We start from the raw sequence: 15,654 nt of genomic DNA, 5'->3' as shown, positions 1-15,654 counted from the left end.
GAGGAAAACAAAACAGTGGAAATTAAGACAATACCATGAGCCAATAGCTGCAAAGTCCTCCAACCAAGTCAAACTCACAATATTGCTGTATATATAAATATATATATGCTCTTTTTATACGTAAGAAATGAACGTGAACTGTTAATTTTAGTCTGTGTGAACTAAACTTTGAGGTCTAAGACTCAACACTAGATGCAGTAACTGTCAAATCCATGTAGCTGTACGATACGATGGTTTGTAAGTATGAGATGATTTTTGTTCGCCTCCAAACCGCAAGTATACCCCTAGGAAAAGTGAAGTAAATGAAGACAGAGAGCAGAAGTTGGGATTCAGGTATTTGCCGTATTTACAAAAGGGGACAAATAAGAAAGTCTGGTACTTTCTCCCTGGGTGACAAATGAGTATACTGCTGTTACTGTAACTTTAGATTGTGCCCCTGCTATATTTTTAGTGTGGTTATTACATCCAATAATACAAAATGTATTCTCGTATCATGTCCACACACATGTTTAATAATTATGTGTGCTGCTTTTAATTGTATTGTTTGTGACCTTATATATGATTATTGGGCATGTGCCTTAAGTATGTGACAGAGACCTCTGATTTAAGGTCTGAGGTCAGTCCTAGGGCCTGGACATAATAATAGTTAGATGAATTTATTATGATTCTTCACACTGAGGTTGCATTGTAAAAAACAACCTGTATGTTATTTAGGACTACATATATGAATGTGGTTCAAATCAGAATTGAGACGATCAGATTCCATTGTGCTGTCATAACCATTATGAAGAAAACTGATCGGAGTCACTGAGCAAAAAAAGACAGATTTGGGATACTTTTGCCTGCAGTGTGAACGTTAAATTACTTTCATTACTCAGCCTAAATCCGTCAAAGGTGCCTTTAAACAATTCCAAAGCTGTCAGAGTCTCTGCATTTAACTTGTAAGTGTATGTAACTTTTGTATGTATTTACTGAGCATCAAGAGCTAGCTTAATGTTAGCCTCCATCTCAGAGCAAAACCAGGTGATTCTTAAATGTAGGTTTACAACTGGTTAACGTCTGCAAGACAGAACACACAACATGAAACAAGTCGACTCTTTTGTTAGATGCCAACTGCCTCCAAACAGTTTCAGCCCCTCCACCTTGAAATATTCGGAATAACGAATCATTACTTTTTACTTTCGTTTCGGTGGTGAACTTTGACTGCCTGAGGGGCAGGGGCAAAAAAAAATGTTTAAACAGTTCCTGCATCTTGTTTTGTTCAGTTTAAGGGCACCCTACAGGGGGCCACTTCAACCTCTCATATTACTGCCAGTCATGAGTTGACTTATGTCCAAGATCGCTTATATTCCGAAGCACCTCTGGAAACATTTCAAACATGGAAGCAGATCCCCTGTTCAGCTAACAACCTTGTACACTTATAGTGGGTGTCTGAGTGCTGTATAATCAGTCGCCCCAGGGAATTTTGTAATTGCAAGATATTTAACAAAATCCCCTGCTATCTTGCAAGGGTTTGCAATTTGGACCAGTCCCCACACTCTTGCTTCATAAACCCTCCCAAATCCTTTTCATTTAAACTGAAACAGTGCCATTGTGTCATAACAATCAAATAAATGAAGTCTGGTGAGCGTTTTAAAACAATTTCAAACAGCACGAAATGGGGAAAAAAGAGTTGAACTAATTGTTTTACAGTTTTGTAGAAAAGCCACCAGGAAATAATGTTAAGATAAGTTAAAAACTCAGAGAGGATTGGTACAAAAAAAATCTAATTGTCTTGATGCCACACACATAAACACACACACACATGCAGTTAAAACATCTTTTCAATCCCGTCTTGTCCTTTAAAGTGAAAGTTCATTTGTGTTATTGTAATTTACCATCTCCATGGTGACATTTTCTCCCAAGAATGAAGACTGACCCCGTCAGACTCCTCACCCGATGGAGTCCATGCAAACCCAAGGACTAATGGTTTGGAGAAAGGGGATATAAGAATCTATTCCAATAATTTTAGCCATTTTAATTAAATTTATGCATATTCTTCCCTGTGAAGAATTTGGGGCAGCTGTATCAGCAAGAGGAGAGAGAAAAAGAGAGAGAGAAAATGGGTCACTTTGGCAGAGAGACTAAGAGGCTTCATTAGGAAACCCGTTGCAGTCGCTCTGTGGCCATTCTAATTCTGCTCCAGCATTCCCATTCTGCACTCGTGGGATTCCAATATCGGCCTAACATTTGTGACCTCGTCAAAAGCAAGAAATAAGCAAGTGTCAGGTCGTGCTGGTCTCACCCACCGCCACCTCAGTGACATTCTGCCACCTTTTCCTATTTATTCTGCCTAAATTAACACTCCGTCTCGGAGAGAAAAATGTCAGGTGTTTCTTGTCCAGAACTTTGCAGGTTCTTAGTGAGAAAAACTGCACGCATTGTCTTTGCCAGTGAAAGAATTAGGATGATAGAGCTCAGACAATTTGATGTTAACTGTGCAAGGGAATTAGATGTACTGTGTAATTTCAAAGATGATAGCTGAGCTGATGGAACAGGGCAAAACTCTGTCAGAGTTTCTCCACTTTAGAAGCATTTCCTGTCTCTTATATCTCATTTGCTATAATTCTCCTTTTCTCCTCTCTTCTTCACCCCATAACACTGGTTCATTTTTCTTGTTTCCCCTCTGTGTTGTAGACACTTTCTTTCACTTCTTTTGCTCTCTCAGTCATTCATTCTCTTGGCCCCAAGCACAGTAGCGTCTAATATGTCTTTAAAAGTAGGACACCACTGAGTAATTTGTTGCACCTACCAAATGATAATTCAGAATTGTCACCATATATCCATAACTGCAGGGCCACCCCAAGCACACAATAGCATCTGCTGCTCTAGAGAATAGTCATCGTGATTTTCTCGTCATTGTGGTGTTAAATAGAATTATAAAATATAGGATTATTTCACAAAGACGTGACACCGTTTCACAGCGGGGATGTTTGTGCCCTTTGTGTAAGCTGCGTCATTACACTGCCATTACATGGAATTTGCTGTTGTAGATTACTTACAGCCACTTTCTGCTGTAGATTTTCTTCCCACCAGTGGGCATGAACAGAAGAGCTTTCTTAAATTTCAGCCCGTTTCTCTGTACTGTTGTGAAGAAGTACTAGCAGTTTTAAATGGTTTGGCTTCTTAAGAAGTAGAAAGGAATTAAAAATTACGTGTATAATAAAAAGTCAAAGTCAGCTTTAAGAAACAGATAAAGTGCACAGACACAACAGATAAGAACATTTCCTAATACTAAAATTTAAACATTCAATTTCACAACAGACAATAAAATATAAATATACAATAATATAAAATATACAATACAATACAATAATGTACAGTTGTCAATGTGATTTACTTAAAGCCCTTAAAAGTCAAGGTGCATTCCAAGAATTTCACACACAAATATCAGTTTAATACTATTTGAAGCCTGAAACTGCAATGCAGGGTTAAAACTTTGTCACATCTGAGAGAATAACCGAAGCAATATCATCGGGGCTATCTCTTCTTGGACTGAGAAACTACAGATTTTAAACACCTGGGTAACAAACTGGGGGTGCAGAGTTGGACATAGAAAGGGTATAGGCATCTGGAGGGTCTCACAAAAATATCTAGTTGCATTATTGGCAGGGGTTAAACTGGGCAGGCACATATAGGCCTACGCTCTACTGTGTCATCTGGGGACGCTGAACTTCCCACATATTGAACAATGTATATTTTTTTACACTTCTCATTGTCTTTCAAACAAAAACTTAACGCAGTTGATATGGTGAACATGTTAGCAAACAGTTGCCCATTAACCCGGGGTTCGAGTTAGAATCAGTGTCTAAATTAAGCAACATTAGGGCCTAGCCATAGCCTGTGGGTGAACTTTCCTTAAAAGAGAGAGCGATTACATGGTCCAACAAACACAACAGCACAACTTGCAACAAGTAGAGTGCAACAACCTGAAACACAACCTGAAAAACATTACTCAAGGGGAGAACGCAATTCTGCAAGATAGAAATAATGGTTGTTCATAATGGATTCGCAACCCCCACAGATGTGATTTTACTGCTTTCAGGGGAGCTCAGACCCCCTCTTATGTGAGCTCAGCTCCCACTGGCTCCCACGTAACTCAAACTCTGTTTTTAACCATCCAGCAGAGAGCTTAGCATTCATTTATTTGGAGTCGTGTTCCTATTCATGTTCAGTATTCACTCTCCATTTAGCTCTGTTTTGGTCTCCACGCTGTGTTCACCAGCTGCTAACGTTGTTTCTCTTGACATTTCATGTGGGGCACATTGTTTGCCGTGGGTTTATATAGTTTTTTACTAAAAACAGCTGCTGTCGGACACAAAGTTGATGAAGTCAAGAGTGTTTATTGGCTGAACAAAGTTGCAGCCGTTGAAACTAAAACAATAAGCATACCATACCATGGTACATAGAGCTGAAGGAAACAGCAGTTTGGTGTTTCTCTGTGGGTTTGTCACTACAAGCGACACCTTACACAGTCACAGTTTTTACATTGTTAATATAATGTGTTGTATAGTGCTGCCTTAAATTCTGTATTGTGAAATTTGCTATATTTTAATTCACAGTTTAAAAGCCTTACTTTTAAAAGCCTTGTGCCAACAAGAAACTCCTAATTACAACCTCTTTACCCTAATTTAACCTACAAGTCAAGATGAAGTGAAAGGACGAATATAGTATTGAATATTTTTCTTGATAGATGTCTGTTCATGAATGGCATAAGATTTAAAACCAACTCTTTGGTTCAACTCCCAAGAAATTCTGTTGCATTTGGTATGTTAAATCAAGACATTAAGGCACAATGGAGCATTGTAATCTGGCTCGACTTAAAATGCCAGATTTAGCTATACTTATCCTACTTTAGATTTTAAGAGAAGCAAATTTTTTATGTAGTTTAGGATTAAAGTGTGACTTGCATTTATATCCTGTGTGTGCCTCTTCTCTGTCTCCCTGCTATCTTGCTGTCTCATGTACAGGTTGTTGGATGAGTACACAGAGAACATTACTGCTGTTAAATAATCCTCATTCCACTTTAGGCCTTTTATTTTGTCTTGAGAGGTTTGAGAGCAGCAGGTCACTTTTGAAGGCTCATTTAAGTTACGCAGGCATTTGTGCATCATGTATCATCTCAAAATGCCTAATCATGCTTGCAGGGGCAGATTAGATGCATATTCCTTTGTGAAAACTCTTAAACGTCAGACACACAAACATACACAAGTTGTAAACAAGTTCAAGTTGTTTACGCAAAACTGTGTCATGCCGCTCTGAGGGTCCCTGTTGCCAACTTGACCTGCAATAACCTCCTTAACATTCCGGGCAAACTTTGATCTGTGTTGCATACACACCTCGAAAGAGTAAACATGTTTACAAAGTTGAATTTGCTGATGAAATATATTTTCTCTGTAAAATTACACTTCTGATAAGCATATGATCTTGAAACTAGGGTTGGGCCGATGGATGATGCCATTGACTATGGCTGACACACATTGACCAACTACTAGCCCACTAGTGCCAAATATGGGTAGGCTATATTTCTGTGTGGCAAGTCAAATTTTGTTACTTAATAATTCAAGAAAATCTTTGCAAATAGAACGCCAATGAGAGTAATTTATCACTATGACTAGTATTTAAAATATTTTTTTATCAGATGATCTGCTTAATAAGGTAATGTTACCTTGAGCTGTTAACCGTTCCTGCTGCAGCTTCCGTATCTTGGTCATGAAGCACGTCGGAGACTTTGTTTTCCCTCAGGCCCAAATGTTACTATCTGCAATGTTCTTATATTTTATTCGGACCATTGTCTCCATGATACTCGCTAGCTTGCCATTTACAAGTCACCTTCATCAGCTGACATCACAAAGCAACCACCCAGACCTACACAATGCAGCCAAGCCACAGCCAGCCAGCCAACCCCAGCTTAGCTTATCTTACATTTATCTGGTTGGCTGACCCTGCCATGCATTGCTCTTGGGTAGTAGAATGCAATAATTACACACCTTTGCTTTGTACCATTACACTTTATTGTTGGTTGAACTCAACACTGTTTGTCGTAATACATAAGTTATTATTATTGATCATGTTAGCTGGTGAATTAAGCAAGTAAGCTAAATAACATCCACTCAGATAGTATTTTGATAGCGATCGCATTAGCAAGCAAGAAAGCTAAGGTTAGCCAGCCAGCTGCAACCCAGCCTCACTGAATAGCATTATTTAGTGCCAGCTGCTCCATAGCGCTAGCTGGCAAAGTAACCTGCAAACAGCAAGCCAGTCAATTTAGCAACCATGGCCCGGGAGTCTGGATGAAGCAGTTTGTTTGGTTAGCAATCCAGCTAAGGCTAGCCAACCAAAACCACAATCCCATAATATTTTACATGCTTTGCAGAAATGTTAGTTTTCGTCTTTGGACTCCGTTGTGGTGGGTGTCAGTCACAGTTGCAGAAGTAAGCAGTCTCCATTGTAAGTTAGCTAGTGTTGCACACTGTTGACACTGTCGGGAGGTAGAGAAAGAAGGCATTCAGGAGTATGCATTAACATTGCGTTCAGAATCCTCTACATAGAAACCAGACTACAGGACTTAATAGGCAACGACAAGGTTTCATTTTGTAAGTTATGTTACAACCCAACAAATTGGCAACAAAAAGCAATTCATACATTAAATAATAATACATAAAATACTTAAAATTTTTACAAATGGCACCTTTAAAGATCCCATGCTACCCTTATACCAGTGGGATGCATATGGACTCAAATGTGCAAAAGAGAGAAAATAATATCTAACATAAATACAAAAGTATAAAAGAAGTAATATTAAAAAAATTATATTTCCTTTATAGGAGTAGCCCATGAGACGACCCCCGTGGACACTGCCATGTGTCCCTACCCCAATTAAAACGTCTGACACTTCCACTGTAAAAAGAGCAGCTTGAGGATGGTTGTGTCTAGAGATAAAGTTTGTAGGTAACCATGTCAGTGTTATGCATGGCCGAATTGTGGCATTACATACAAGTAGGGCTTAAGAGATGGCCATCTGATGCGGGCTCTGATGCCCACTTTGCATACCCTGCTTACACACTTGCCTTGATGTTGAGTCCAGTTGACAGAAGCCTAAGACGAGTGTTTCACACATGCTGAGTGAAGCCAAACCAAAGTAAACCGAGTTCCAGTGAGCTGCCCTGGTTAGGGTTAGACATCAAAAAATTATCTGGGCCATTGCTGTGCGGGTCAGTGCAGAAATAGTTTGGTTCATGGAGTGAAAAGGGTATGTGAAAGCACTTTAGTGACCTAAATAATATGCAGCTTTGCTCGTGAATCATTTCCGCCACCAGCAGAAACCTTTAAGGTGATGTCCAGATGGAGAAACAAGAGTAGTATTCCCTTCAAATTACTATCAAAATTTTGACTCTCACTGAATAGTCACTTCAGCCATCAACATAAAAGGGATTCAAAGGCTGCTCTGAAGGGTTCCCACGGGAGTCCTTACAGAGACGCAAAGCAACTAAAAGGGTCTGCAGACAGACTTTCACCATGGGTGCCTCTTTATCGAAGAAAAATCTGGGAGAAAACTACAGTAATGTGGTGTCCACTGAAAACAGGATACACATAACTTGTCCTAGCTCATTGTGCAAGACCTGTAAACTGAAATTGCTTTCACCAACATGAGCTTTCCAAATGATCTAGTTTCCAAACTCTTCCTCTCCCACACAAGGCTCGCTGAGGCTTTAATTACTTCTGCTGGGCCAGCACAGGTGAAGCACATTCTCACTAACAAGGTGGTTTCCAACCAGGGAGCACTGAAACACCAACAGGAAAACAACATGATGGAGAGAAAAACTGGTGCCCACAATAGAGGGTAACCGATGCTTATAATAATCCTCCACCCAACTGATTTCACCATCCATTGTCAGATCGTTACAGAAGAAACATGGTGCAAGAGTATAGGAAAACAGGGAGGAATGTGTCTTTTACTGAAAATAAAGTGTGAACTAGTTTTCACACCAATGGCACATACGTTTGTCACAGTGCACATATATACAGGATTAAAATCCATCTTGTGTCAGAGACAGATAATCAGAGCACAGAATGGTTTATGATTACATCAGATGTAACCATTATGACCTGAAAACATAAGTGTTAGACGTCACAAAACAATAATGACATATGTCCTAGTTTTCATTTGCAGTTACACCACTCTCGATCTTTACATCATCGGATCCTGCAGTTAATGTATGCTGCCATCATCGTCTCTGCCCTTATTTAGTAAGTCGGTCAGCAGCACAAACACAGCAGTGGTGTAACAGCACAGACTGGTGGTGACTATTTGTTATGGCACCTTGCTCCAGTTGCCAATGACAGAATCACTCTAACCATCTTAATATTGTCAACAGTATATGTGCTGTAGTCTCATGTTATTCTTGCTGTAAAATATCACGCCTGCCATGCCGGAAACTTGTCACAGCCTGTTGCAAAGTGTGTCAGACTCTAAATGATGGCTTAAGACAAAAATCTGAATAATGTTAAATCTGCTCAGATTGGATATTTACATTAAAAAAGTAAAAAAATGGCTCCACTGCAGTGGCTGATTCGTGGTGCTAGTGCAGGAGATTATTTGTCTAAGGCCTCAAAGTTCAACAGAGGATAGATTTCATAACAAAAATAACTGCAACTGCCCATGATCCTTTGAGACCCATCCTGATTTCACTCCACCAGCAAAGTGATTTCTATTTTGCTACGAGTTGGTGTGCTCTGCTGCACTCCATAGATGGCAGAAGAATTCTGGATAGGGTCACTGCAGTCGCAAAATATGGAAGAGTAACATCGTGTGTGTGTGTGTGTGTGTGTGTGTGTGTGTGTGAGCGGGTTTATGGTCTCTCTTCACTTACATTTCACACGCCTCTATGCCAGTATTCGCACATGTGTCCTAATGCAACCCCTTTGATCTGTCAGAGTGTGTACTTATCATACTGAGGTGCTGTATGCTTTTCCCACTCTGTCTTTTTAGCCCCTCATCCCCTCGCAGCTCGTATAGCTTGTAAGTAGCTGGCATGGGAGCCTTAAAAGCCTTAAAAGCCCCCATGTATAGGAGTTGAGCCTGTCCATTTGACCTGACCTGCACATTACTTATTGCACATTAATTGTGTTAATGTCATAGCATTAAATCTGGAAGCTTATATCTAAATACGATGACATAGACACACCAATACAAACACGAGGATAGTCAGTTGAAAGCCAGAGATGGCTTTAAGAGCGTTGAGTTCTGAAAGGCTAAGGCTCTGTTCCTAATCCCTTTCCTACTTTTCCTTCCACCCCCCCCTCCCTCCCCCTTTTGCTTTCTCTCTGTATCTCTTCTCTCTTGCAGGAGAATTCTGGGGAGATTTCTTACTCTTTCATTCCTCAAGGATGAAGCAGCACAGTGGACCTGTGTACTGAAACAGGTAAGGACTGAATATCAAGATGACCTTCAAACAGACATGCTCACACATAAACCTCCTTCCCTCATTGTCAAAAGCAGATTTTTTTCTGGGCCCGATTTGTGTATGATTTATGTTGCTAAAAGGCTGTGCCATGCCCACTGAGAAAGACTCAGAGAGGGAGAAGAAAAAGAGAGGGAAAGGGTGGGATCTCGCTTTTGAGAAAGAGAGCAAAGGAAGCATAGAGATTCATCCTGTGGGACAGAAAGAGCGAGAGAAGACACTGTCGACAGGATGAAAGTTTAACCAAACATCAGCTCCCCGCAGGAGTGGCAAATCTGCTGCCGTCGCAGTGGACAGACTGTAGGAAAGACATGCAAAGAGACAGACCGGCAGACAAGACAAGACAGAGCGGCGATCCCCAGCTGTTTTTAAAACGCTGCCTCTGATGCATTATTGAATATGCAGCTCTCCAACGCATCGCTGCGCTTTCCTCTCATGTTAGCGCTCAAGTTCGCATAGCGTCACCATTCCAAATATAAAACATTGGCTCACCCCTCTTCGGTTTGTTGAAAGATGCAGAGGCTGCACGTAGGCTGTGTGTGTTGCTCTGAGTGGCACTTTTCCTTCTCTGAGGCTGGCTGGAGTTTGAGATGAGTTTGTATGTGTGTGACTCATTTTGGAAGCAAGCCCCAGCAAACTTCAAAAAACATAAATAGATTTCATCAAACTCTTTGAAAGTATTGTTAGATGAGTATACTGAGTCAAGCAGAGCGCTTCACTGGGAGTCGCACATACTGTACACTGAAGGAAGTGAGATGTTATCGAGGGGATTGATTTTGAATCAGACAGCATGTGGAACACTGTGGGTCTCTAGTGCAGTAATAACTTAGTTTGCACAACTCAACTACCCCTTCTTCCTTGTTATTTTTTCACAGTTTATTAAGTTTGATTTAGGTAGATGTTCTAAGGTCAGCGGCCTAAGACTTTGTGTAGGTGGAATACCGGGTCTGGTCCACAGGTGGCAGCAGAGCAACATACCCAGCAGGCATGTTTCTGTAGCAGACTCCATCGGCCCATTTTATCAGAAAATCCCTGTATAGGCCTTCATTTATCTCTCTGTCTCATCCAAGACAAGTTTTCAAGCAAATGATACTTCCAGGCCAAGAAAAAAACTGTGTGATAACCAATCAATATGGCTTTTTGTTCATATATCAAGTGTGACAACTCAAACCCACATGAAAAATCTTGTCTCGTTCTATTTCAGCTCCCACTTTTGAAACTTCATGTTCCAGGATGAACCATGAGCAAAGGTAAGATACGTGTCTTAGACTTGACCTTATTTCAGAATGTGTGGGTATGTGTGTGTCAATGAACATATGCCTGTGAGCGTGTGTACAGATGCATGATTTCCTATCTGTGTGTGAGGAAGCATGGACACCTGGGTCCAAGTGCTGCTGGGGGTATGTGCAGTCATATGAATGTCTGAGGGTGTGTGTCTCTGTTTTCTGACAGATGTTGTAACGACATGATTAGCCCTCTGGCTGCCAGTAGCTCTGTGTGAGGTTGCTATAGTGACTGTGGGTTGAGTGTTGGGGAGGCCAGAGAGGAATATGAGGGTGCCGAGGATGAGGAGAGGGGGTGGAATAGGAAATGAAGTGCCTGGTGCCTCCGGCCTCTGTGTGTTTGTGTGTGTGTGTTTGTGCGAGTGTGTGTGTATTTCTGTTTCCGTGTGCATGAGTGGGTGTGTTTGTGTGACGCTTATGTCTGTTTGTTTTTGTATTTTTACAAAGAGTACAGCATTGAAGAGACACTCATCTGTGTAATTGGGAATTTGATCAAGATAATTCACTCAAACACACAGTCAATCATGTACACACTCAGACACACACACATACACACAGGTTCAGTCTGCGTAGGAGCGACGGAGACGGGGATCCTGTGATGGCAGGAGCGTGGGCTGAGGGTAACCTGCTCAGCCTAACAGGCCGACACCATGAGTGGGTCGCACTTCGTATCACTTAAATTGCCACGTCAATGGAGCTGTTGTGCAAGCTGGTACAAGCAAGAGAAATGCTGTCTGCCTTTGTGAGCACCAACACTGTAAAATGGTGTGTGAAGCACCATGCAGCTTTAAGAACAAGGCTCCAGCTCAGGTTGCTGATCATTTTTTTTGTCTCAGTTCTAAAAAAGCACTTATCAGCCCCAGGGTCAAGACCCCCGCTAGGGTTTGCTTTTCTTTCGTGAAGTACCAGTTTTTTTCATCCTGAAACTTCTAAAATGTTAAATGAAAAAAAACTGAGAAGAGAAAACTTACCTTTGTTTGAACTGCGTACACCTGAGATACGACTTGCATCTTTGTTTTAAGGGGTCACAAGCAACACTGTATGTAGCCAAGGTTGAGAACTCTTTTGGCTTGTTTGTGTAGTTCAACTTTTTCCAGTGTCCAGTACCTCAACTCAGGAAATCTGCCAATACAGTGTTTTTACAGAGTGCTAATCCAGTGCTCTCTTTTTCCCAAACTTAAAATATGTATACCTCGCTGTGAAACTCCTCGAATATGTGTTATGTTAGACAACATTAGCCCAGGGATTGCTGTGACACTAAAAACTAAGTTGGCGACCCACTCTGACTGAGTGAATGTAACTGATGATGAAAACACAGAATTTTATGATGACACTAATGTAGATAATGATGTTCAATGCGGATCGTATGTGGATCCCATGCCTGAACCATTTAGTCTATATCAGCACAGATACGGCTCCATGCATTCCTAATCGTCTACCTGTCTACCGCCTCGAGACCTGTAACCAGTGCTGTCGTCAAGACTACCTTTGTTGAGTCCAGGATCAGCACAAGTTAGTAGGGACTTGGTCAAGACCAAGTCCAAATGAAAGAGAGAAAATAAAGCTTTTGTCATTGCCAATGAGATGAGCTTTGGCAGCCAGGCATATGATTGCAAGTGATTACCAGTGGTGGTTACCAGGTGGTCAGTGTCAGTGCCAGTTTTAGATGGATTTTGAATTAAGCCAACATCCATTTTCTGAACAAGCATGCTTCATCAATGGTTTTGTTCTGAAGGCAGAATATGTGTGTAATATATATATACATTGCTGTCGAGACCAAATAAAATATTTATTTATATATATTTATATATATTTAATATAAGTCCATGTGCAGAAATGTGCAAAATTCTATGTCATCTGCTAAGTAAAATCATCTTCCTTCTTCTTTGTTGACATCAGTTTCAATATTAGAGAGAAAAAAGCATGAAAAAATGCTAATGTTAAATGTTAATGCAAATATGAAAAAGACAGGATTATTAAAGCAATTTGTGTCAAGGTAACATTAAAATGTTAATATTTTAATCACTGAGGTAAAATCCTGTCAGAATTAGTTGATGTGTCACCAGGGGGCCACTTTAAGTGAACCGATCTTAAATTGTTACGACTACTTTGCGTAACAATTTAAAGCAACTCTCAGGCTCCGCTGCCACATCGTCCTCATGCTAGTCTCCTGTATCGCTAGAATGGGCAGCCTGCTTTGTGTAATAGTCATGGTGAGAGATATAATGTGCTGTACCGTACGGGGCTGGCTTCACACAGGGATTACACCTAGATGATTCTTCAATAGAGAATTTAGACTCGGGTAGCCGAGCTTAATCCGTGCCGGTGGAAGCGGACCACAGTGCTGTAGAGCCATGGCCAGATATGACAGAGAACAGAGGGCAGCCAGATTAGTTCATACTCGGAAGAGGGTTGAGCTTGAAGCTGCCTGACAGAGCGTCTCTTGACAGCTCCTCCCAAATCTCTCTACTCTCTCTAATGCAGTCTGAGGGAAACATTGTTCGCCTTTCAGTCTTTTGGATGGTCTCTTTCTTTCTCCCGCTCTGCCCCTGTCTCTATGTGTGAGGTGAGAATGAGACATAGGGAGTAAGAGTGTGTGTGTGTGTGTGTTATCGCTTCATTAGCTTGTAGATTTCTGGGTCATTCGTAGCCTTGTTCCCACTGTCTCAGATGCTGTAATTACCCTCACATGAGTCACATCTGATAATTAGGATGGTCCGAGCAGGACTCAGCCACACACACACACACACGCACTGTTCACGTGACACACATGCACATATACACACACACATCAGTCATTAGTGGAAAGCTTAACGTGCAGTACAGTGCTAATGGGATTATCATTGCTGAGGGTCCCACTCATCAACCTCTTACTCCTCTCTCTATTCATCATCAAGCACCATTCTTAAGCACTTAGGAGAACCTGTCATTTTCTACACGATCTCTTTCTTTCTTTCTTTCTTTCTTTAATCTCATACCTTCCTTTCTCCTTTCATACTTTTACAGTGAATACGCTCTATTGGCATGACCAAATCTAAGAATGGACTCAACAGGGTGCTGTTGTGGCCAAGGGGGTTTATGGCGCTGACCGTGTAATTCTGAAGTCCCTGTTTCCAGTCCGGCAGGGGACCTCTGTTGCATGTCTCTTTCCCCTCATTTCATGTCTGTCTCTACGGTCTACTTTCAAGTAAAGGCATAAAAAAGCAGACTCTATTATAGTGGTTCACAAACTGCTTAGCTGGTGACCCCTTAAAATGAAGGAATGTATTCGTACAACCCTTCATCATGAATTGCATCTTTCAACCATAGTATTTTGGGTTGTTTTTTTCTTTTCTTTATTTGAAAATTTTGGTGGCCTGAAGATGTATGATGATCAAGCAGTTCTCAAGACAAAATTAACACAATTTTGTGTAGGAGAATTTTTTTCCCTGCTTTCCTGCTGTTTCCTTCTAGTCATCTCGTGGCCCTTCTTTTTTATCTCGTGTCCACAGCTCTATGTTAATAAAAAACAGCCAAATTAAAACTAATTATAGGATTAACATTCTTCACCGCAAATATCATGCTGTAGGAGGAATATTTAGAGAACTGCAACAAAAGAAAATTGAGACAAAATGTATTTAGTTCAAAGGGGGATTTCACCCATGTTTCTCATATAATGCCCTTTTCAGTTGTTAATTCTAGACTTACAGCTACCCAGCCATCATTAAAGTAAACCCTGCATTGTAACAAGGCAATGACAAAGAAAAAGAAAAAAATGGGGGGAATGTAACTTTGATTTGTTGTTCTGCTCTTTTATCCTTTAGTTGCACTGACATAATCACCTCTCTCCATCTCAGCTACTCTCGGCCTTCTCCATATCATCAGTGCACCCATTTCATCAGCTCATTTAAAAGTAATATTACCCATAACAATTCAATTTTCACTGTGTTTATTCTGTTGACTGAGATGGTAATGGAGATATTGACAGTGTAGTGCAGAGTGATTCTGTCCAGGCCATTGTGTTGAGTGGTTCGATGGAGAGAAGTGGATGACTGGAGGGCTATCTATGGTATTACATATAGTGTGGAAGGCGTGGGAAAGAGAGGCCCTCTGAAAGCCAGAAGCTTAAAAACCATGCCTCGAGTACACAGACATAAAGGGACAACTCACACAAACACACACACACACACACACACACACACGGATACACATACAGGCAGTGGATTAGGATGGGGATTATGGAAGCATAGCTGTAAAACAGGCAGAGACAGATCAGTGTTATACTTTATAAACACACTCAATGTGTATTAAGAATGTACAGTAAGATGGAGGTATTGAGATGAATGGTTTGAAGGCTTAGGTTCATGCATCATGACTGAGCACTATTCAAGCTTAAATAGGAATACAGTTCAATAGGGACGCAAAGAAGCTTTAGCAATCAATTATTGAACTAGAATAGCAGGAACTGAAAGCTACAGAGATTTCCTGTCTGGGTCATAAAGTATTTTACAATGAATTTAAATTTTCAAAAAATGTCAACCTTCAGAGTGAAATACAATGAGGTGTACACTTGTGAGCTTCAAATTTTGGTCTTATATCCAGTATCCAATCTACCAAAACTACAAGAAAAGACAACCATGACATTATGCTAAGCAACAGGTCCCAACATCTTAACCTCTGGCACCTTTTTAATAAATGGTGAGCCACATGAGTTTGTGGAGAACTTTACTTATAGACAGCTTTGTCCACTAGGACAGTAAAATATAGAAAGGACATCAATTAAAAATCATTCTAGTGTGCGCTTTCACTGCCACGTCTAAAAGGGTCTGGGCGCCCGGTTAGCTCAGTGGGTAGAGCTGGCGACCCCATGTACCAAGGCTGAGTCCTTG

General features: G+C 40.8%; 1 protein-coding gene across 1 annotated transcript in view; it reads left to right on the top strand.

Moving 5' to 3' along the window:
• Nucleotides 1-15,654, top strand: part of ptprdb (protein tyrosine phosphatase receptor type Db) — a gene marked incomplete in the record, with an annotated part of 146,898 nt that overhangs the window by 33,135 nt on the left and 98,109 nt on the right. The window contains 2 exon segments of the mRNA XM_035660027.1: nt 9,389-9,464; nt 10,708-10,753.

This window comes from Morone saxatilis, unplaced genomic scaffold, assembly GCF_004916995.1.
Source record: "Morone saxatilis isolate NCDOM2014 unplaced genomic scaffold, NCSU_SB_2.0 Contig17, whole genome shotgun sequence".
In the NCBI taxonomy this organism is placed as follows: Eukaryota; Metazoa; Chordata; class Actinopteri; family Moronidae; genus Morone; species Morone saxatilis.
Note: the sequence above shows the minus strand (reverse complement) of the source record. Positions and strands in the feature narration are given on the sequence as shown.